We start from the raw sequence: 24,057 nt of genomic DNA, 5'->3' as shown, positions 1-24,057 counted from the left end.
ACAACTAAATATCAGGTACCCATTAGAGTCTGATGGCGCCTTTAGGATCCCGAAATTAAAAATCACAGTCTTTATCAGGATTCGAACCTGGAACCTCTGAGTTAGAAAGCATTTGCACTTTACCACTAAGCCACCGCACCTCCTGGGTTATAAAAATGCGAATATCTTTATTGTAGGGACTCTCGTGAATGTCCCGGGCCCCCGCCTGCCCTCCCCTAAACCCTGCCTGAACTTGTCATCACTGTACAAACAAAATACAACAACAAAAGACATCAATAGATGTCAAAACAACAACAGCAAAAAACAAAGGCCTACACCACTGAGTTTTATTTTACAGTTGAGCGAACAAGTTAGAGACGACAACATGGCGGCCAGGCTTTGACATTTCATGCTTCACGTTCGGAGAACAATTTGATAGTAACATGTGGGACTGTGTGTGTGTGTGTGTGCACGCGCGTGTGAGTTGGGGAAAGGGTACATCAAATATATGCTCTGTAAACTCTGTTAGTCTTTCTAAGGTTCAAGAGACAAATGGGTGTGAATGTTGTGCGTTCGTTGGACTTGGAATTAGATCTACATTCTTTTTAACATAAGTTTGAAATTATAGGCCCCGGAAATTTCGATTTTCATGATGGAAGCCTTCAAGATTGCTTTGTAGTACTTTATGTCTTACTATGTGATATCTCTGAAATGTAGATCAGGAATTAAATGCAACCGAGGTAAGCTCAAATTCTGTTCTCATTTGATTTGTTGAAAAAAAAATCGTATTAATAATTTTATAACAGACACTATCACGAAAGCCTATGACGTTTTTATCAAGGTGAATAGAAAGTCAACTATATGTTGTTCTTTGTTTGTTTGTTTTTTTTGAAAGTATTTGCATTTGATTATGAAGTGAGAAACTTTGACTTGAATCAGGCAGACATTTGTTTTTTGATATTTTACTTCAAAATATATTTTACCTATCAGTGGGGTCGTGTGGGTAATACATGTTTGTGGTGGTGTGGGGTCGTGTGGGTAATACATGTTTGTGGTGGGGAAGTTCGAGTCAAAGTGAAAAAAAGGATCAATGGGGGGGGGGGGGAGGTGCGCTCTGGGTTGTGCTAGTATAGTCTTTGATGGTCATATGCTTCTACGCTTATTGTGTGACTGCCGAGTCGGCCTAGCACCAAACCACATTCTCTCTGTCTTGATCCCAACAAGATGTAAGCTACACAATTGGATGTGGTGCCTCAGACTTGAAAGCAATCCCTAACATCCCAGTCAGGATGCACGCGTCGTTTCTCAAGGGGTCGTTTTAGGGCTGAAACCTGCAAGACCACTGTGGTACATCGAAGCAATATGGAGGAATTTCCACGGTGTTCTTCGGCTTCGGCCTCATCTCTAGTCCCGCGAGTCTTCGGATTAAAACCACTGGTAATCGAGATGTGATCTGTTCTAATCTTCTTGCAATCATCCTAGATATAACAATTGTTTAAACAGGCCGATGGAAGGGCGCTTTTGTTGGCCTAGGGTTTCAAAAGTCTATGACTCAACTCTCTCGATAATTACACATGTGGATGTACATTAGCAGTCATTTCAGTCGGGTATTTCGAGAAAATATTATGTACCAGTCTATATGTAAGATTTACATGTGAAATCTATACATGTATACAAGATCTGTAGTTAGGATCTATATGTAAGATGTATATGTAAAACCTATACATGCAATACATGCATTTAAGATCTATATGTGAGACCTATCTGTAATTTAAAAAAAAAAAAAAAAAAAAAATTGGATGTAAAAATTTTCTAAAATGACAATGATAGGCTATAATTGTCTGCCATTTTTCTGACTTTAAACAAGGACTTTGATGCTTTGTAAAAAAAACAAAAACATTCCCTACAGCAGTGGTTCCCAAACTTTTTTGTCTCGTAGACCCCTTGCCATGTTTTCTGGTTATCGGTAGACCCCCTGCTTAACTTTCAAATTTTTGCAAATTCAACCTTTTTAAAACTAATTTCTATCTGTACAAAAAGTAAAGTAAAGTTCCCCTTTTAGACCTTATGGTCTATAGGGCAGATGATGTAAAGGTCATCCGTTTCTGTGGACTACGATTATCGAGGGTGTCATGTGGCCAGCACAACTACCAACAGCCTTTACTTTCCCCAACTAATGTCAGGTACCCATTAGAGCTGGGTGGCCCGGGAGGCGCCCAAAAGATCCCGAAATTAAAAATCCAAGTTTTCAATAGGATTCAAACTCGGGATCCCCGGTTCAGAAGCCAAACACTTTACCGCTCAGCCAAAACGCCTCCTAATTTCTATCTGTAGAGAGTTGAAAAAGTGAAAAAGTAATTTAAAAGCTACATATTAGAGATTTTAGAGATCTCTCTTTTTTATTGATAAAATTCAAAACCAATTAAAATAGCAATATGTATTGCTTGAATCTCCAAACACAATGGCCTTAAGTATCATTGTAAGAGTTTTCGCAAAGAGCAGTTTCTCGTGTCTATCTTGATGTTTCACGTGTTGCTCGAATATTGAAGCTGCGAAGATGTTATCATTATCGGTAGAAAGAGCGAAGGCGAGTGACTGTCGCCTCAACCAGTAAGCTTCGAGCAGGAAGGGCTCATTAGTCTTGGCTGGCTACCCACCTAGCAGAAGTAAAACTGAATTCAAAACTCTCCAGTCTTGCAACTCAAACATGGGAAAGGTTTTTTGGTTTAACCTGAGGAAAAATAAGGAGCCGGCGACCATAATGCAGTTTGCAGCACACACCACTACATCCTGTCAGAACCTGTGACGCTGCTGAGCCCAAACTTATATATGTCGTTTGCAAAGAATTACATAAGAAGCTTTTAATTTTATAACTCATGCCACCGAAGCAACCTTGAACTGTATTGTTGCTTAAAGAAATTCTTTTAATAATATCGAATGAGGGTTTGTGTTTCATTTTTCATTTTCATTTTGTTGATTTGAGGCACATCGGCACAATTTAGGCCATGTCGTGCCTGCAGTCCCTCAAGGACCACTCTCTCTCTAAACAACAAGGGCCAGATTCTATACAGTCATATAATTAAAATCAAGGTCTATTCACAGTTAAAATAGTAAAGGTAGTAAAAATTTAAATATTTGGTAAAAATCTAATGTAAATAGTGCATGTTCACAAATTCAGAAATCAGATCTTCGTAGATAGCCCCACTTCCCGAATAAAGCCCAGTACCTTCCCAGGGTCGACATTATTAAATAGTGTTTTTAGATTAGTGGCTCTAAAATATTTCGCCCTGACATCCTGGTATCTGGGGCAATCAACGAGGATATGTTCCACGGTGAGGCGAGAGTCACAGTACTCGCAAAGTGGGGGCTCCTCTCTCTTCAGTACAAAAGAGTGCGTGATGTAGGTGTGGCCAATCCTAAGTCTGGACATGGTTGTGCTACCACGCCTTGTCAGACCCTTAGATGTGGGCCGCCACCTGACATCCGCCACAATCTGCCTGAGTTTACTGTGAGTCTCAGCCTCCCATCGGTTCTGCCACTCTCGATAGGTAGCAGAGGCAATACTTTGTCTCAGGTCCGAGTAGGGAATTTGGGTTCCTGACACCGCATGATTTAGGGCTCTCTTTGCTTCTCTGTCTGCGGCTTCGTTTCCCTCAATGCCAACATGGGAGGGGACCCAGATGAAGGTGACATCCCTACGGTCGGCTGTTATTTGGTCCAACAGCTTCAGGCTCTTATGTACCAATGGGATGTCAGTCTTCATCCGCCCCAAAGCTTGCAATGCAGATTTGGAGTCGGAGCAGATTATAAATTTACTCCTTTCTGATGCTTTTACGGCCATAAGTGCAAGCAATATTGCGTGCAATTCGGCCGTAAAGATGGAGCAGCCATCAGGGAGTCTACGGGAGATTGTTTTGTTCCGAAAGGAGCAGGCACACGCGACCTTTCCCTCCATTTTGGATCCGTCTGTGTAGATGGTGCCACAATCTCCGTAGCTCTCCTGCAGTTCCCTAAAGTGGACTTGTAGTATGCTTGGGTCTGTATTTTCTTTTTTGAAATTAAGGAGGGATAAATTTAATTTGGGTTTATTCATTAGCCAAGGAGGATTCTGAGGGGTTTCTATTTTAGAGATTTGGTCAATGGGTGGGGTTAAATTTTGGATGGGTTCTCTCATTCGAAGGCCCAACGGCTGTATGACGTTAGGCCTTCGATTGTATAGTTCTACCTCTGTGGGGTTAAATATGGAGTCAAAAGCAGGGTTCGTGGGGTTGGATTTTAGCTTGACTATATACTGCATTGCAAGCTTTTTCATTCTTATATCCATGGGGAGTTCTCCAGCCTCCACATGGAGACTTGGGATAGGTGATGTACGAAACCCGCCGAGACAGAGACGCAGGGCAGCATTTTGTATTGGTTCCAGTATTTTTTGGTACGACTTCCTTGCTGCTCCATATATTATGGATCCGTAGTCTAGCTTGGATCGAATTAGACTCCGATAGAGCAGCAGCAAGGTATCTCTGTCAGCTCCCCAGTCCGTATGGCTGAGTACTCTTAGTATGTTTAATGACTTTTGGCATTTCTTCTTAAGTTCCTTAATGTGGGGGAGAAAATTAAATTTGGAATCTAAGGTGAGGCCTAAAAATTTTGTAGTTTTCACGACAGGGATCTTCTTTTTGTGTATAAATAGTTCAGGGTCTGGGTGGAGTCCCCTTAGATTACAAAAATGCATACTAACTGTTTTGGAGTCTGAGAATTTGAAGCCATTATAGTTTGCCCAACCCTGAATTTTGTTTAAACATAACTGTAATTTTCTTTCTAAGGTGTTCATGTTTTTCCCATAAGTAAGAATGACAAAGTCATCAACATACAAAGAGCACTCTATGCCAGGGGACAGCGCATTTATGATGCTATTTATTTTAATGTTGAACAGGGTGACTGACAGAATGCTGCCCTGGGGTACACCCATTTCCTGGTCATGAGTGTCAGAAGCGGAGTTGCCCACTCGAACCTGAAATTTTCGATCTTTCAGAAATTCCTCCACAAAACGGGGGAGGTGTCCCTTAAGCCCCATAAGCGCCAGGTCACGTAGAATGCCATGTTTCCAGGTTGTGTCGTAGGCCTTTTCTATATCGAAGAATACAGCTACTAGATGTTCTCTTCTGAGTAATGCATTTCTAATATAAGCTTCCAGCCTTACCAGGTGGTCAGTTGTTGTCCGCCCCTGCCGGAATCCGCACTGGTAGTTTGAGATCACTTTATTCCTTTCCAGGTACCAGACCAGCCTACTGTTAATCATTCTTTCCATGGTTTTGCAGATGCAGCTTGTTAGTGCTATTGGTCGATAGTTAGCTGGGTCAGAGCCGTCTCTTCCCGGTTTAGGTATCGGTATAACTGTGGCTTTCCTCCAGCTGTTTGGGAAAGCGCCTGTTTGCCACACACAGTTATAGACCCCTAGCAGGACTGCCAATGAGGGTTCGGGAAGGTGCTTGAGGAACTGGTAATGGATTTCGTCTTCTCCAGGCGCTGTGTCATGTGACTTGTCCAGCGATTCCCTCAGTTCCTCAAGCGAGAACGGTTTGTTGTAGTCTTCATTGTTCTCTGACCTGAAATCAATGGGATGTCTTTCCTCCCTGGTTTTGACTTTTTGGAACTCTGGCGTGTAGTGTGCAGTGGATGATTTTTCTGCTATTGAGGATGCCAGGCAGTCAGCTATTTCTCTGGGGGACGTGACAGTTCGTCCTTGGTTTTTCAAATGCCCTATTGCATTTGATTCTTTCCCTTTGATTCGCCTTACTGCCTTCCAAACCGCTCTAGCAGAAGTTTTGGCATCCAGACTGCCGACAAAACTTCTCCAGGAATTCCTTTTGGCTGACCGTATGGTTTGTCTAGCCTTTGCTCTAGCTATCCTGAATAGCTTTAGGTTTTCCTGGGAAGGATTCTTTATAAATGCAGCCAGTTGTTTTTTCCTATCACCAATAGCACTTTTGCAAGCTGTATCAAACCATGGTTTGCTAGGCCGTTTTGGATTTGCAGAGGTTAGGGGTACAACTTTCCTGGCTATACTTAGTAGCTTGCTAGCAAAGGTATCAGCTGGGTTCTGTTCATGGAGGATATTTTCTGTGATATCCTCAGAGCATCTTTTTTGGAATTGTTCCCAATCGGCCTTATTCAGTTTCCACCGCTGAGGTCGTCCCAATGAAGGGAGATTGTTAGTAATGATGATTGGGAAGTGATCACTTCCCCGTAGATCATTGCTAACTGACCATTTAAAATCGTCCAGAAGTCCGGGGACGCATACGGTGAGGTCAATGCATGTGAATGATCCAGTTCCTGGGTGCAAGTAGGTCGGTGATGCATCATTAAGTATGCATAAATCATGTTGGAGGAAGATATCCTCCAGCATACGACCTCTTGTGTCGGTATTGTTGGATCCCCACATGGTGTTATGGGCATTGAAATCCCCAAGGATTAAATAAGGCCGGGGGAGTTGTTTCAATAGGTCCTCCATGTCTGTTCGGTTTAATGGAGCGCCTGGTGGTAGATACAGGCTGCAGCAAGTGATAACCTTGTGAAGCGTTATCCTAGCTGCTACGGCCTGTAGTGTGGTCTGTAGTTCTACCCTCTCATGGGGGATGCTATCCTTCACAAGGATACAGACTCCACCTGATGCTCTCTCTGCATCCTCAACATTCTTGGTGTAAGCACGGTAGCTTCGGAAGCTGATGCAATCTTTCAGAAATGTTTCCTGTAAGCAGACAGCTACAGGAGTCTCAGAGTCCATCAGTAGCTGCATTTCCTCGTAATTGGCCTTGAGGCCTCTACAATTCCACTGTACAATTCTGGAATCCATGGCTTATTCTAGATGACCTACTAGGAGCTATTTGGCCTTGGGAGGCCCCCGGAGGGGTTTCCCTTTATTCCAGTGACCTTGGTATTTTTATTCTTGGGTTTGGATGGAGAGGAGGACAACCCCCTTTTGGGGGAAGTCTTTCTCTCTGGAGAGGGGAGATCCCTCTGGTTAGAGCGGAGGTTATTTCCTCCTCTCTCACCTCGGGCATCCTCTCCGCTTTGATTTCTCCCCTTAGGGAGTTGGTCAACCTCTAACTCGGTAGAGGTTGGGGTGTCTGGCTGGGTTCTCTGAGGAGAACCTGTGTCAGACATGATGTCTCCGGGTTCTCCCGGAGTATTGGTTTTGACATGCTGCTCAGTCTCCATGCTCTCATCAGCGAGCACAGAGAACCTGTTCTTTAGCATGACAACAGGGCTTTCTTGTTTCTTCAGAGGTGTGTTCTTTGGCGGTGTTTTCTTCTGAGTTGGGGGAGGAGGAGGGGGTGGTGGGGTCAATGTGTCCGTCTGTGTGGCTATGGATCTTCCTTTCTTAGCAACAGCCTGGGCGTAGGTCTTTGTCAAGCCGAATTGGCCCTTGGGTAGGGCCAGTACAGCCGATTTCGCCTGGCTAAAGGTACATCCGTTTCTTGCCTTGTACTCCTGCACGGCAACCTCCTGTTTCCACACAGGGCAGTCCTTGGAGTAGGCTGAGTGGCCAGCTTGACAGTTTGGGCATTTGAACTGGGCTGTGCAGCCCTTGTCCTCATGACCCTCTCCAGCACATCTGGCACACACAGTGTTCCTCTTGCAGACTGCCGCGCCGTGTCCATAACCCTGGCACTTGAAGCACCTCATGGGGTTAGGTATGTAGGGCCTCACTGGAACTCGTAGGTATCCTGCCTTCACATACTCTGGCGGTGTCCTAGTTCCGAATGTGAGGATAATAGTGGCGGTTTTGACCTCCTCACCCTCCCTGCGCCTGGTAATGCGCCGGGCATGGGTGACTCCTTCAATGCCCTCCACTATTTCCTTCTCGGAACATTCCAGTAGGTCCCTAGAGCTGATTACACCTCTGCTGGTGTTCAGACTCTTGTGTGGCATGACTTCCACTTGGAGATCACAGAGTCTTCTGCATCTTAAAAGCCCATCAGAGTGTGTCTTGCTGTCTACTTCTACAAGGAGTTCCATTGTTTTGTGTAGCTTAGACACACTCTTGGGCTCTCCCACTACTGACTTGAGTCCCTTATAGATAATAAAAGGGCTCATCTTGGTCAGGCTTTTTCCCTCCTCTGTGCATCTAACCACCAGAAATGATGGCCAGGTGGCACAGCCTTTTGGGACCTCCTCCTTTTTATCGTCAATTCGTCGTTTCTTGCCCAGACACAGGTCTGGGGCAAGTAGTTTTGTGTGTGTTTTTTTGTCCATATATATTTTGGTTAATTCGGCACCTGTGCTCCCCACCCGCCATCGAGTCCAACAAGGGGACGGGCCATTCGGATGTCCAGAATGAGCCCGCCAGGGCTACACAGGTGCTATACTCAGTCAGCTGCTACATCGGACATGTGTCCGATACAGCAGCTCCCTGATTGACCCTCCAGCCACCGCCCTCCAGCATAGGTCGACGACCTATGCTGGTAGCTCGGCATGACCAGCCGGTTGACCCAGAGCGGGCCATCTGGGTCTCAGGTCTAGGGGAACTTGGAGCCAAAGTATTGTGTTGTTGTGGCCTATCCTCAGATAGCCACCACTCAAACACCAGGATCTCTTTATCCCCCCTTACCCGTCGCAGTCCACGGCAAACGGACTGGTCTAGGACGTAGTGAGAATTTAAAGTTAAGGAGACAGTGTGATGATCAATGAAGGCAGACTTAGGAAAAGAGGAGGCAGACACAATGATAGAAAAGAAGTAGGGCACTTTTGAGCTCCAAAAGTGCTAAGGAAAGAGGAGCGCAGTTTAACGTCATGTCTCGGGACGAGAGGGTTTGTGTAAAACAGGTTTTAAAACTACAACGGCTGGTAAAAATCAATGTTTTACCTATGGTGTTTTCCGCAATTTGCCATAAATAAGTAAATTTCCCCTTTCAGACATTGTGATGATGTTATGGTCATCTGTTTCTTTGGCCAACGGTTAACGAGCAGGGTGTCATGTGGGCAGAACAACGACCAACCGCCTTTACTTTTACTAACATAATTCAGGTACCCATTAGAGATGGGTGGACTCAGGGGAGCCCTGAAAATCCTGAAATTCCAAATTCACAGAGGTTCGAACCCAGGACCCCAATTACGGAAGCCAAGCGCTTAACCACTACCACCACACCCTTATTTTGCTATAAGTGAACAGATATTGTAAGATTCATAAACCACCCTCTTCTCTACATGATGTTGAATAGAGATTTTGTGGGTTTATCTTTGAATGTTCAAAAGTTTTTCAAATCTATATCTTTTTATCAGGGTGATATTGTCGCAGATGATCCTCAAGCGTAATTAGTTTCATATCGTCATAAAAAAGGCAATCGGTAACCGCTTGGTTGACAAGGAAAGAATGAACAATTTTATATAATCAACGCTAGACAGTCTACATTTCTTTTTGTTAAACATTATTTACATGAAGACTAAATTAAGTTATTTTAATAATTTTTCGTTTGAATAGCAGGATAAATATTTAAATGATTAACTAAGTTACAAATTATATATAGTGTGAAGAATTACATTAATGGGATGTAAAAATTAAAGTCATGACCTGCTTATATGAAATCTATTATCATAGACCCCCTTGGACATCTCATGGACCCCCAATTTGTTTTTTCACTTTCGTAGACCCCTTGAAAGTCTTCGTAGACCCCTGGGGGTCCATATAGACCACTTTGGAAATCACTGCCCTACAGCGTTTATTTCGGCATTGTCTTATAAGAAAAAACAAAAACAAATATCAGTTTGGTTTTATTAAATGTATTCGATAATTGGAAAGAATGGACAGTGCTACAAAACAGAGTATAAGACTAAGACTGCTTTATTGATCCTTATGGAAATTTGTTGTGATTACAAGGACTCTTTTCTCATATAAAAACAACACAACAGAAACATTCACATAAATAGAACAGACATAAAATATAGAGTTCATTCAGCGACTACACACAGACATCTTGGTCCTTTTCATGTTTCTTGATCAAAGTTGTGTTATCTACACATGCCTTCGCGCGAAATCGTTGTCCTTTCACTCTCTCTCTCTCTCTCTCTCTCGAAAAAAGAAATAGAATCTAGATCTCTTTTTGACCCTTTCGGCTAAGTTTTTGTTTTTTGTTTTCGTGTCTATAAGGAAGCGGAAATAAATACAATATGACGTAATGCAAATTAAAAATGAGTCAGGGAAAAAGAAAGAAAATACACATTAAAAATTCGAATTTCGTATTTAACTGTAATTTCTATTTATGCTTTATACATATGATATTGCTTCTCATGGGCATACAGAAAATAAAATACATAGGTTTTACGGAAATTTTGCGGGTTTTCGCGAATAGCGGTGATCAGGCAGCGAATCTTTCAAAACTGCGCCTTAGGTAGCACCTTAGTTATAAAAGGGAACTCTATACGAAATTTCTCGTGAATCCTTTTGCCAGTTTAAGAGATATCTTGATACATAAATCATTCAGTGGTATTTTACAAATATAGTATAGATTTCAGGTTGACTATATCAAATGGGTGCTTAAAGTCAAAGCGTTAACTGGCACCATTATACAATGACTTATACACATTTATTTAATTGGGCATTAAAGGACAGGGAATGAAATGGAGGGGGATTAAATGACAGGGAATGAAATGGAGGGGGATTAAATGACAGGGAATGAAATGGTGGGGGATTAAATGACAGGGAATGAAATGGTGGGGGATTAAATGACAGGGAATGAAATGGAGGGGGGTTAAATGGCAGGGAATGAAATGGAGGGGGATTAAATGACAGGGAATGAAATGGTGGGGGATTAAATGACAGGGAATGAAATGGAGGGGGGTTAAATGGCAGGGAATGAAATGGAGGGGGATTAAATGACAGGGAATGAAATGGTGGGGGATTAAATGACAGGGAATGAAATGGAGGGGGATTAAATGACAGGGAATGAAATGGTGGGGGATTAAATGACAGGGAATGAAATGGAGGGGGGTTAAATGGCAGGGAATGAAATGGAGGGGGGTTAAATGGCAGTGAATGAAATGGAGGGGGGTTAAATGACAGGGAATGAAATGGAGGGGGGTTAAATGACAGGGAATGAAATGGAGGGGGGTTAAATGACAGGGAATGAAATGGAGGGGGGTTAAATGACAGGGAATGAAATGGAGGGGGGTTAAATGACAGGGAATGAAATGGAGGGGGGTTAAATGACAGGGAATGAAATGGAGGGGGGTTAAATGACAGGGAATGAAATGGTGGGGGATTAAATGACATGGAATGAAATGGTGGGGGATTAAATGACATGGAATGAAATGGTGGGGGATTAAATGAGAGGGAATGAAATGGTGGGGGATTAAATGAGAGGGAATGAAATGGTAGGGGGGGTTAAATGACAGGGAATGAAATGGAGGGGGGTTAAATGACAGGGAATGAAATGGAGGGGGATTAAATGACAGGGAATGAAATGGAGGGGGATTAATAACAGAGCTCTTTCGTTTATTGTAGAAGAATTTCTCTGTCAATTAATAACAAGCATCTCATTTAGAAAGTTAATTTCAATTAGTTCCAACATTTACGTGTATACCCGTTGAGAAATTGTGATCATTCATCGCAATACAAAGTAGTGTAATATATAGTTTAAAACAATGAACCTTCATCTCAACAACCACAATAATTGGTGTGAATTGCGTTTGAATTTCATTTTAACAATTGTTCTAGTGGACATTTTAAAATGCTAGCTGAATATATATTGTGACTTTCTATTTCGCGGCAGTGCATACATGCTGTTTAAAATGTTCTGTATATTTATGTATAAAATCTGTATTTTAAAACGAGTAGTACAGAGTATGACTTGCATACACCATACAATCCTTTTGTTTCTTGTACACGGTAAAAAAAAGTCGATTCACTAAACCGTGAGAGATCGACATCAGCTACTTTCTATTTGGCTACACAAGCCTGTGGTTCAACGCTGTCAATGGTTCAACATTTGTCAACGGGCGGTTAACCGTGTGTGTGTGTGTGTGTGTGCTTACCCGTGTGCGCGCGTCACGGAGTTGCTAGTCAAAAGGAGGTAACTCACAAGCAACAAGAGCAGCCTAATAGACAGACCTGGAGGATATGTGACCTATAAGGTAAGGCAACAGCTGAATGTTACAAGTGTCCGAAGGGGGGGCTCGAGGACATGAAGAAAGCCCCCAAGAAACTATAGCTAGTCCACGCTCTCCTCGGTTCTTGTCAAGTGGGTTCATAAAAACAAAAACAAGTGTATCGACAATGAAACAAATCTGGGATTTCTCTAAGAAAAACTTTAAGTTTGTTTGTTTTCAGGCTGGGGGCGAGATACGCATTGAAGCTTTTTCTTTTTCGCACAATACCGAGCACTAAGCAAGCCTAACTGTTGAGGAAAAATAGTATACCACCCCCATAACTTGTTGGGTTGGGGGGGGGGTGAGATTTATAATAGACAGTCGTGAAGTAACAAATAACAGAAGACAAAACGTTCACGTACATTTTCTGTTAGAAATATTTGAGGTTGTGGTGGCTGAGTGGTAGAGCTCTTGGCTTCCAAATGGTGGGGTCCCAGTTCGAATCTCGGTGAGGACTGGGGTTCTAATTTCGGGATTTTTAGAGCGCCCCTGATTCCACCATACCCTAATAGGGTACATGACATTAGTTGGTCGTTGTGCTGGACACATGACACCCACGTTAGACGTCGACCATACAAACAGATGACCGTTACGTCACCTGCGCTATACCTTACTAGAAATATATGCGTATTGGATGTTTGGATAAGAAGCACGATGCATATGACTGTGGATAAAATGCATGGTGCATATGACTTAGTGGAAAAGAAGAATGGTGCATATGACTTAGTGGAAAAGAAGAATGGTGCATATGACTTAGTGAAAAAGAAGAATGGTGCATATGACTTAGTGGAAAAGAAGAATGGTGCATATGACTTAGTAGAAAATAAGAATGGTGCATATGACTTAGTGGAAAAGAAGAATGGTGCATATGACTTAGTGGATAAGAACCACGGTGCCTATTAGTACATTGTAATTGTAACCACTTGACCTCATTGTGCAACAGCCCAGACATAATGCACTGAATATAAAAGCATGACATACCAGTCTAAGCAAAACTTTAGTATGCATTATTTACACCGCCATGACCTTGTGGGAAAGTGTGTGCCTGCGTGCGTGTGCGGTAATAAGAAATTCTGGATTGTCTGAGAATTTTGTCATTTGTGTATTGTATCTTCGGAACATCGATGTCACAGTTGGTCCATTTGTTTAATTTTAACTACTAGGCTGTCTTTTTGTCTGTCCATCCATCCATCCACCAAATTCATCCATTTACCCATCCATCTATTCAACAATCCTTTCTTCCAATCATCTATCCAGCTCTCTCTCTTTCTGTCTCTCTCTCTCTGTCTCTGTCCCTCTCTCACTGAATATATATCTTAATTTGCAAATGACTGATATAGCCTCTAGTCAACTCTAGTCACAGATGTTCTGTATTAGAAACAATACAACAACATAATAATCTTATAAGTCAAGCGAACGCATGAGCGTAAAAACAGTATGTACATTTTTGTTGAACCATTCTGATACTTAGAGCTCATTATTTGTATAGGTCTGCATTTTTTTTTACTTTTTAGATGTATAAGGTCTACTACTATACTACTAGCATTATGCACCCCGTTGATTTGGTCCTCAGTCTATATATTTATTTTATCATAAATGTTTGAATTTTACAATCTCTTTTAAATAATTGATACGGCCAGCTTTATAACCCAGATACTTAGGGCGTATATTAACATTTTTAAAAATATACCTTTTCTATTACGCTACTTTCATGCTTATAGCATGCTCAGAGCTCTATGGTTCAATCTCCTCTGTGGACCAGTAAGGGGGGTGGGGCGAACGTATCTGTGAAAAGGTTTTTGTTTATTCAATTCATAGTTTCACTTTGGTTAAGTCAATCCATAGACTGGTTTTCTTGGTCAACAGCCTTCTATGCCAGTCATCAGTTCTGTCATTCAAGCAATATTCGACTTTTAAAAAAAAAACATCTGGCCACGATTTCGTTATTTTCCTCCCTGAGGCGTATATTAAGATATTAAAGTCTCATATGGACGGGAGAGAAGGAAAAAATCTTCTTAATTTGACTCGCTTCCTCCTCGTCACCTAGCTTCATCCCCGAAGAAATAACGGAAATTACGTCGGCCATCTTCCCTTTTTCTCGTCTCAGGTCAATGTATAGGAAGAGTTTAACTTTTAGACACTCTGGAATAATCTGTCTCCATTATAAGTTACTGCCTTCTCTGTAAGTTACTGCCTCCACTGTAAGTTACTGCCTTCTCTGTAAGTTACTGCCTCCACTGTAAGTTAATGCCTTCTCTGTAAGTTACTGCCTCCATGTAAGTTACTGCCTTCTCTGTAGGTTACTGCCTCCACTGTAAGTTACTGCCTTCTCTGTAAGTTACTGCCTTCTCTGTAAGTTACTGCCTCCATGTAAGTTACTGCCTTCTCTGTAAGTTACTGCCTCCATGTAAGTTACTGCCTTCTCTGTAAGTTACTGTCTCCATGTAAGTTACTGCATTCTCTGTAAGTTACTGCCTCCACTGTAAGTTACTGCCTTCTCTGTAAGTTACTGCCTTCTCTGTGAGTTACTGCCTCCACTGTAAGTTACTGCCTCCACTTTAAGTTACTGCCTCCACTATAAGTTACTGTCTCCACTTTAAGTTACTGCCTTCACTGTAAGTTACTGCCTCCACTGTAAGTTACTGCCTCCACTGTAAGTTACTGCCTCCACTGTAAGTTACTTTCTCCACTGTAAGTTACTGTCTCCAGTGTAAGTTACTGCCTCCACTGTAAATTACTGCCTCCACTGTAAGTTACTGCCTCCAGTGTAAGTTACTGTCTCCACTGTAAGATACTGCCTCCACTGTAAGTTACTGTCTCCACTGTAAGTTACTGTTTCCAGTGTAAGTTACTGCCTCCACTGTAAGTTACTGCCTCCACTCTAAGTTACTGCCTCCAGTGTAAGTTACTGTCTCCACTGTAAGATACTGCCTCCACTGTAAGTTACTGTCTCCACTGTAAGTTACTGTTTCCAGTGTAAGTTACTGCCTCCACTGTAAGTTACTGCCTCCACTCTAAGTTACTGTCTCCAGTGTAAGTTACTGACTCCACTGTAAGTTACTGCCTCCACTGTAAGTTACTGCCTCCATGTAAGTTACTGCCTTCACTTTAAGTTACTGCCTCCACTGTAAGTTACTGCCTCCACTGTAAGTTACTGCCTCCATGTAAGTTACTGTCTCCACTGTAAGTTACTGCCTCCACTGTAAGTTACTGCCTCCACTGTAAGTTACTACCTCCACTGTAAGTTACTGCCTCCACTGTAAGTTACTGCCTCCACTGTAAGTTACTGCCTCCACTGTAAGTTACTGCCTCCACTGTAAGTTACTGCCTCCACTGTAAGTTACTGCCTCCACTGTAAGTTACTACCTCCACTGTAAGTTACTGCCTCCACTGTAAGTTACTACCTCCACTGCAAGTTACTGCCTCCACTTTAAGTTACTGCCTCCATGTAAGTTACTGCCTCCACTGTACGTTATTGCCTCCACTGTAAGTTACTGCCTCCACTGTAAGTTACTGCCTCCATGTAAGTTACTGCCTCCACTGTAAGTTACTGCCTCCATGTAAGTTACTGCCTCCACTGTAAGTTACTACCTCCACTGTAAGTTACTGCCTCCACTGTAAGTTACTGCCTTCACTGTAAGTTACTACCTCCACTGTAAGTTACTGCCTCCACTGTAAGTTACTACCTCCACTGTAAGTTACTGCCTCCACTGTAAGTTACTACCTCCACTGTAAGTTACTGCCTCCACTGTAGGTTACTGCCTTCACTGTAAGTTACTACCTCCACTTTAAGTTACTGCCTCCACTGTAAGTTACTACCTCCACTGTAAGTTACTGCCCCCACTGTAAGTTACTGCCTCCACTGTAAGTTACTACCTCCACTTTAAGTTACTACCTCCACTGTAAGTTACTGCCTCCACTGTAAGTTACTGCCTCCACTGTAAGTTACTGCCTTCACTGTAAGTTACTGCCTCCACTGTAAGTTACTGCCTTCACTGTACGTTTCTGCCTCTGCCTCTATTGTAAGTTACTGCCTTCACTGTAAGTTACTGCCTCTACTGCAAGTTTCTGCCTCTACTGTAAGTTACTGCCTTCACTGTAAGTTATTACCTTCACTGTAAGTAAGTTACTGCCTTCACTGTAAGTTACTACCTCCACTTTAAGTTACTACCTCCACTGTAAGTTACTGCCTCCACTGTAAGTTACTGCCTTCACTGTAAGTTACTACCTCCACTTTAAGTTACTGCCTCCACTGTAAGTTACTACCTCCACTGTAAGTTACTGCCCCCACTGTAAGTTACTGCCTCCACTGTAAGTTACTACCTCCACTTTAAGTTACTACCTCCACTGTAAGTTACTGCCTCCACTGTAAGTTACTGCCTCCACTGTAAGTTACTGCCTTCACTGTAAGTTACTGCCTCCACTGTAAGTTACTGCCTTCACTGTACGTTTCTGCCTCTGCCTCTATTGTAAGTTACTGCCTTCACTGTAAGTTACTGCCTCTACTGCAAGTTTCTGCCTCTACTGTAAGTTACTGCCTTCACTGTAAGTTATTACCTTCACTGTAAGTTACTGCCTTCACTGTAAGTTATTGCCTCCACTGTGAGTTACTGCCTTCACTGTAATTTACTGTCTCCACTGTAAGTTACTGCCTCCATGTAAGTTACTGCCTTCACTGTAAGTTATTACCTTCACTGTGAGTTACTGCCTTCACTGTAAGTTATTGCCTTCACTGTGAGTTATTGCCTTCACTGTAAGTTATTACCTTCACTGTAAGTTACTGCCTCCACTGTAAGTTATTGCCTCCACTGTAAGTTACTGCCTCCACTGTAAGTTACTGCCTCCACTGTAAGTTACTGCCTTCACTGTACGTTATTGCATCCACTGTAAGTTACTGCCTTCACTGTAAGTTACTGCCTCCACTGTAAGTTACTGCCTCCATGTAAGTTACTGCCTCCACTGTAAGTTACTGCCTTCACTGTAAGTTATTGCCTCCACTGTAAGTTATTGCCTCCACTGTAAGTTACTGCCTCCATGTAAGTTACTGCCTCCACTGTAAGTTACTGCCTCCACTGTAAGTTACTGCCTCCACTGTAAGTTACTGCCTCCACTGTACGTTATTGCCTCCACTGTAAGTTATTGCCTCCACTGTAAGTTACTGCCTCCATGTAAGTTACTGCCTCCATGTAAGTTACTGCCTCCACTGTAAGTTACTGCCTTCACTGTAAGTTATTGCCTCCACTGTAAGTTATTGCCTCCACTGTAAGTTATTGCCTCCACTGTAAGTTACTGCCTCCACTGTAAGTTACTGCCTCCACTGTAAGTTACTGCCTCCACTGTACGTTATTGCCTCCACTGTAAGTTATTGCCTCCACTGTAAGTTACTGCCTCCATGTAAGTTACTGCCACCACGTAAGTTACTGCCTCCATGTAAGTTACTGCCTCCATGTAAGTTACTGCCTCCATGTAAGTTACTGCCTCCATGTAAGTTACTGCCTCCACTGTAAGTTATTGCCTTCACTGTACGTTATTGCCTCCACTGTAAGTTACTGCCTCCACTGTAAGTTACTGCCTCCACTGTAAGTTACTGCCTCCATGTAAGTTACTGTCTCCACTGTAAGTTACTGCCTTCACTGTACGTTATTGCCTCCACTGTAAGTTACTGCCTCCATGTAAGTTACTGCCTCCACTGTAAGTTACTACCTTCACTGTAAGTTACTGCCTTCACTGTAAGTTACTGCCTCCATGTAAGTTACTGCCTCCACTGTAAGTTACTGCCTCCACTGTAAGTTACTGCCTCCACTGTAAGTTACTGCCTCCACTGTAAGTTACTGCCTCCACTGTAAGTTACTACCTCCACTGTAAGTTACTGCCTCCACTGTAAGTTACTGCCTCCACTGTAAGTTACTGCCTCCACTGTAAGTTACTACCTCCACTGTAAGTTACTGCCTCCACTGTAAGTTACTGCCTCTACTGTAAGTTTCTGCCTCCACTGTAAGTTACTACCTCCACTGTAAGTTACTGCCTCCACTGTAAGTTACTACCTCCACTGCAAGTTACTGCCTCCACTTTAAGTTACTGCCTCCATGTAAGTTACTGCCTCCACTGTACGTTATTGCCTCCACTGTAAGTTACTGCCTCCACTGTAAGTTACTGCCTCCATGTAAGTTACTGCCTCCACTGTAAGTTACTGCCTCCATGTAAGTTACTGCCTCCACTGTAAGTTACTACCTCCACTGTAAGTTACTGCCTCCACTGTAAGTTACTGCCTTCACTGTAAGTTACTACCTCCACTGTAAGTTACTGCCTCCACTGTAAGTTACTACCTCCACTGTAAGTTACTGCCTCCACTGTAAGTTACTACCTCCACTGTAAGTTACTGCCTCCACTGTAAGTTACTGCCTTCACTGTAAGTTACTACCTCCACTTTAAGTTACTGCCTCCACTGTAAGTTACTACCTCCACTGTAAGTTACTGCCCCCACTGTAAGTTACTGCCTCCACTGTAAGTTACTACTTCCACTTTAAGTTACTACCTCCACTGTAAGTTACTGCCTCCACTGTAAGTTACTGCCTCCACTGTAAGTTACTGCTTTCACTGTAAGTTACTGCCTCCACTGTAAGTTACTGCCTTCACTGTACGTTTCTGCCTCTGCCTCTATTGTAAGTTACTGCCTTCACTGTAAGTTACTGCCTCTACTGCAAGTTTCTGCCTCTACTGTAAGTTACTGCCTTCACTGTAAGTTATTACCTTCACTGTAAGTTACTGCCTTCACTGTAAGTTATTGCCTCCACTGTGAGTTACTGCCTTCACTGTAATTTACTGTCTCCACTGTAAGTTACTGCCTCCATGTAAGTTACTGCCTTCACTGTAAGTTATTACCTTCACTGTGAGTTACTGCCTTCACTGTAAGTTATTGCCTTCACTGTGAGTTATTGCCTTCACTGTAAGTTATTACCTTCACTGTAAGTTACTGCCTTCACTGTAAGTTATTGCCTCCACTGTGAGTTACTGCCTTCACTGTAAGTTATTGCCTTCATTGTAAGTTTCTGCCTCTACTGTAAATTTCTGCCTCCTCTGTAAGTTTCTGCCTCTACTGTAAATTTCTGCTTCTACTGTAAGTTTCTGCTTCTACTGTAAGTTTCTGCTTCAATTGTAAGTTTCTGCCTCTATTGTAAGTTTCTGCTTCTACTGTAAGTTTCTGCCTCTATTGTAAGTTTCTGCCTCTACTGTAAGTTTCTGCCTTTGTATAGGCTACTGCCTCTGTTGTACGTTACTACTCTATCTATATTAGTTACTAGTTTCTACGGGATGCTGGCATTAGTACATTTGAAAGAAGGTTTCTTTGCTGACTTATTAAAAGCTATTTTTTTTAGAGTTGCTGAGATTAAATTCGTACTCGAGTTTCGTGTAGCCTCTGTTAGAGAAAAGCGAAGTGTTAGCCACTGAGTTTTATTGCTGAAAAAAACTTTCGTTTACAATTTTGGCGAACGACCTAACTCTTTACAAATGGTTAATACATTTTCTATATAAAACTAAATTATTTACGACTAATAGATGAACCAATCAGCTTAATTTTTGATTTGATCAATGAGTTGTCATCGACAATAAAGAATTGGTGCAAAGTTTCAACTTGATCCTAGAATGGGAAGTGAGAGTAACAACGAGCTCAAAGTTCTACCCAGACAGTCAAAGTGAGTTGATATAAGCTTAACCCAGACAGACAAAGTGAGTTGATATAAGCTTAACCCAGACAGACAAAGTGAGTTGATATAAGCTTAACCCAGACAGACAAAGTGAGTTGATATAAGCTTAACCCAGACAGACAAAGTGAGTTGATATAAGCTTAACCCAGACAGACAAAGTGAGTTGATATAAGCTTGTTAAAAAAATGGATGATGAGAGAAACATTGTTTAGTTTTGAAATTCAGCTGGCAGTATACATTGGTATACATTTGACTTTGTTAGTTTTGGTTTCATTTCACATGTAATGGCATATACAAAGTAAACAGACAAACAAAGAAAAAAAACGAAGGATGCCGTAGTGAGAGAAAGAGAGAGAGAGTGGGAGCGGGAGAGAATAAGAGAAAGGGAGCGGGAGAGAAAGAGAGAGAGAGTGGGAGCGGGAGAGAATAAGAGAAAGGGAGCGGGAGAGAAAGAGAGAGAGAGAGAGGAGATTTGGAAACCGATTTTTTTTTTTAAACCATGGACTTAAAAAATGCTTGTTGCCAAATAAAGAACTACCCTGCAAACTATTAACATTGACCGCCTTCCTTAAAAGACAAAGCTCATCTCCAGGAACATATGTTGATAGAAATGAGAGCCTGAGCTTTGGGTGTGGCCGTAAGACTGTCAGGTCCAAAGAACGGCAGCAGTGATCTTTCAATAAGACGACATGGCTAAGTTTGTCTATTTATGGCCAAATCTTTTCTCATTTTTTCCTTTTTCTTTTCTTATGTTTTTCTTCAGGTTATTTTATATCGTTTCCCACATTTCTCTATATCGTTTTCTCTAATTTGTCTATTTTACTGTGATATTTGATCATCTAAAGAGAACATGTACGAAACTAAAAAGAAGTTAGATGCATGGTGGCTGAGGGGTAAAGCTCTTGGCTTCCGAACCGACAGTCCGGGTTCGAATCTCGATGATAACTGTAATATCAAGATTTTAAATACGCCCATTAGTCCTTAATGAATACCTGACCTATAGTTGGGCAAAGTAAAGGCGGTTAGTCGTTGTGCTTGTCCCATGACACCCTGCTCGTAAACCGTTGGCCAAAGAAACAGATGAACTTTACATCATCTGCTCCATAGATCGCATGGTCTGGTAGGGGAACTTCTTTTTTTTTACTTATAAGTTGACAATAATCCTACATTATAGATCTAAATCTAGGTCTCAGGCCGTCTCTATAAATCAAGCACTACTTGCGGCGTGAGACCCGTATATTAATTTAAAACCAGACTGTAGGCCATCAACAATGCAAATTGGCATTCGGTGCATCGTTTATTCGGAGAAATTTGCATTTGCGCTGACGTCTGACCTTTCCTCGGCAGTAATAATTGTCTTTGGTGTGCGAAATAATACAGTTAGTATTCTGTTGTTTTTGCATACAAACTTAAAGTCTAGGAGAAGTTAATGTTTGATATCATACGGCCTCCTTCAGTTGCGAAACGACTATGGATTATATCAAGGAAATGAGATGAATGCCTGGGCATTAGCTACGACTGGAACGATGTCACCCTTACAAAGGTTCTCCCGTCTCCACGCAGCTGCTCTATCCAAAGGAAAGGCCAGTGCCGATACAGTTTGGGATCAGCGGCATCGCAGCCTCTTCTAGGGTGTGGCTCGGCAGTGTGAGATAGGACCACATTTTACCTGTAGCAATCACGGCTTTCTGCTTTGAACGTGTGGCTCGGCGGTGTGAGATAGGACCACATTTTACCTGTAGCAATCACGGCCCGTTGCTTTAAACAATAAAATCCTGGTGGAGATAGGCCTGGCATTTATTAGAAGAGAGGAATAGACCAAAAGAGAAGCAAAGTAGAATACCCTATGGGATGCCAAAGGAAAGCGAGTTCATTGGTAGGGGAGGAAGAGAACCCACGACAGCCCTGTCCACACCCCGTTCTTTGTCTTTAACAACTTTAGCTTTGTCAAGAAAAGTTTTATTTTTCCTTTGAAACTCGAAATAGTCAGAGATTTGTTTTGCGACCGTTCTAACAAGTGGCACGACCAACCTGAAACTGACTTTGAAAACCATTCTCTTGCTTGACGAGTTTTGAGCAATGAATATATTTGGTTTTACGCTCTTGCATACAGAAACTTACCGAAACTTTAAAAATCTACAGAAACTTACCGAAACTTCAAAAATCTAGCGTCAAGTTAATCTTTACAAACAATTTTGTGAGTGAATGAAGGTTTTCAGTTATAAAACGGGCGAAATCCACCATACGTAATTGCGTGATTGTATCACAAATGAAATGAAAATGAACTTCAATGCAGCGACCTGGACTACTTGCGATGCTGCGGAATTCAGAAGTTGGTTTATGGAAAACAACTCCTTCTTTTTGGCCTCCTTCAGTTGTAGAACGACCTGGTTCATCTTGTGGAAAACTTTTTCATGTGACTGTGGAGCTCTAATTTGAAGAGGCACCCCGTCCACATATATAGCAGAAGCGAGATGGAAGCCTGGGTATTGTTAATGGTAGTAGTTCCCCCTTCTCCACGCAGCTGATGTGACCAAAGGAAAGAGTATCCAATACAGTTTGGGATCAGTAGACCGCAGGCTCTGCCAGGCTGCTGCACAGTGTGCAACAATCTGCCTAAGGGTCACCAGCTCCTGATTTTACCCCAGGAGGGTTGCCTCCCGAAGCGTTTCCAGTGTTTGGGTATAGCCGTAAGGCAGCGGAGGTTTGGATACAGAGTTTTCCTTCTCCTAGATAAGTAGTCAATCAAGGCGCCAGTGGCTCGTCTTTGCTCCTTCTCCTGTCAGTGGTAACAGTTTTGCCAGGCTCAATATCTGAATCACACGTGAAGGCCAGGAGTTGGACGGGTTGTAAGAGGCTATTTTTAGACGCATGTCTGTGACAAGTCAAAAACTCGCTGTCAGAGTCACTCAAATTTATCACAGCATTAATTATTATTTTTCCTTATTTATTTATTTTATTTTAATTCTTTCCCCATCCTACCCCCAAATTCTTCACCCGCACCACCTTTTCCCCTCCAGGCTAGACTTAGTTGACCACATTGGAGATAGCTAGGCCACGTCTTTCGATTTATCTTCCCTTGACCGGGGCAAAGATACGCACAGACTTTGATCTTATCGGCAGGATGTCTGACGGCCGCAGTGGACACCACCTTGTGTGGAATGCAAGTCACTCCCCCCCCTTTTTCTCCCACGTCTCTCTTTGATCTAGGAGACCACGAGGACAAACACGCCCATTGACATTCCCAATGTGCAACTCCCATCTCAAGTCTGCCTCACCCACGTGTAAGATAATTCTAAGCCTAGGACATTTCCTGTTTCCGCTCGCATTTTCCAGGCCTATATAAAGTAGATCCAAATAAAATCAGACTCTTTCATTTCTCATTCGAGCTGAGCTATCGAGTCTGGACTACTTCATTTATCCTTTCTCCTAGAGGAATACCTGGTGGTAAGCCGAACTTAATCACAAGTTCCATCTTAATTACTCTGTGTATATTTCCATTGGATTTTATCATGTGTAGTTTATTATTTCATTTATATTTAATTAGTGCATTTTGTATTTCTCACTGTCGTAAGTAGAAAACATGAACATGGCTAATGTATATTTTATGTATTGCATTAATCTATTAATGCTACGTTGCTCAATTGATCATTGATGCAACCATGTATATATTTGTACATCTTATTTTATTTTCTTTATCTCAGCTGACAACCGTGATAATTTTACTAGCGCACTAATACTGCATCTAGAGAAGAGTTATGAGTTATCTCCCCTATATTGAATTATCCCCCTGTAGTCATTTCACTCTAACGAGAGTTGCGCCGCTTGAACGGACACCCTCTCCATTCAAGCGCGCTCCATTGTTCTCGACCTACGGTCATATGTAAACATACCGTCTTGGTCGCTGACCACCGCCCATTTCACTCCCCCCTCTTTCTCTATCCACCTGTGTTGTTTATTTGAGATTATTATTTCCCCTTATATGTACATTTTATATTATTATTTCCCCTTCTATGTACATTTTCATATTGCTACTATCAGCCATCTATTTTCCAAATCCCATTTGTCATCTCCCTATTGTGCTATAAAGCAATTTTACCAATCTGACGAATGCACCTCAGTCGAGGGCATCGATAAGATGCATGAAAGACATGTCCTAACTTGTCTTTATTTATCCGCAGCCTCCCTCAGGTGTCTGCCTTTTTATCTATTGGTATTTGCTATCAAGAAC

General features: G+C 42.3%; 1 protein-coding gene across 1 annotated transcript in view; it reads left to right on the top strand.

Annotated features, from left to right (window-relative positions):
- The first annotated feature begins 523 nt into the window (after nt 1–523).
- Nucleotides 524–24,057, top strand: part of LOC106072555 (glutamate receptor ionotropic, NMDA 2B-like) — a 196,244-nt gene continuing 172,710 nt past the window's right edge. Inside the window, exon 1 of the mRNA XM_056019524.1 lies at nt 524–719. The gene's annotated coding sequence lies outside the window, so the exon portion shown is untranslated. The remainder of the gene's footprint in view (nt 720–24,057) is intronic.

The sequence above is a fragment of the Biomphalaria glabrata genome, chromosome 2, assembly GCF_947242115.1.
Source record: "Biomphalaria glabrata chromosome 2, xgBioGlab47.1, whole genome shotgun sequence".
Classification (NCBI taxonomy): domain Eukaryota; kingdom Metazoa; phylum Mollusca; class Gastropoda; family Planorbidae; genus Biomphalaria; species Biomphalaria glabrata.
Note: the sequence above shows the minus strand (reverse complement) of the source record. Positions and strands in the feature narration are given on the sequence as shown.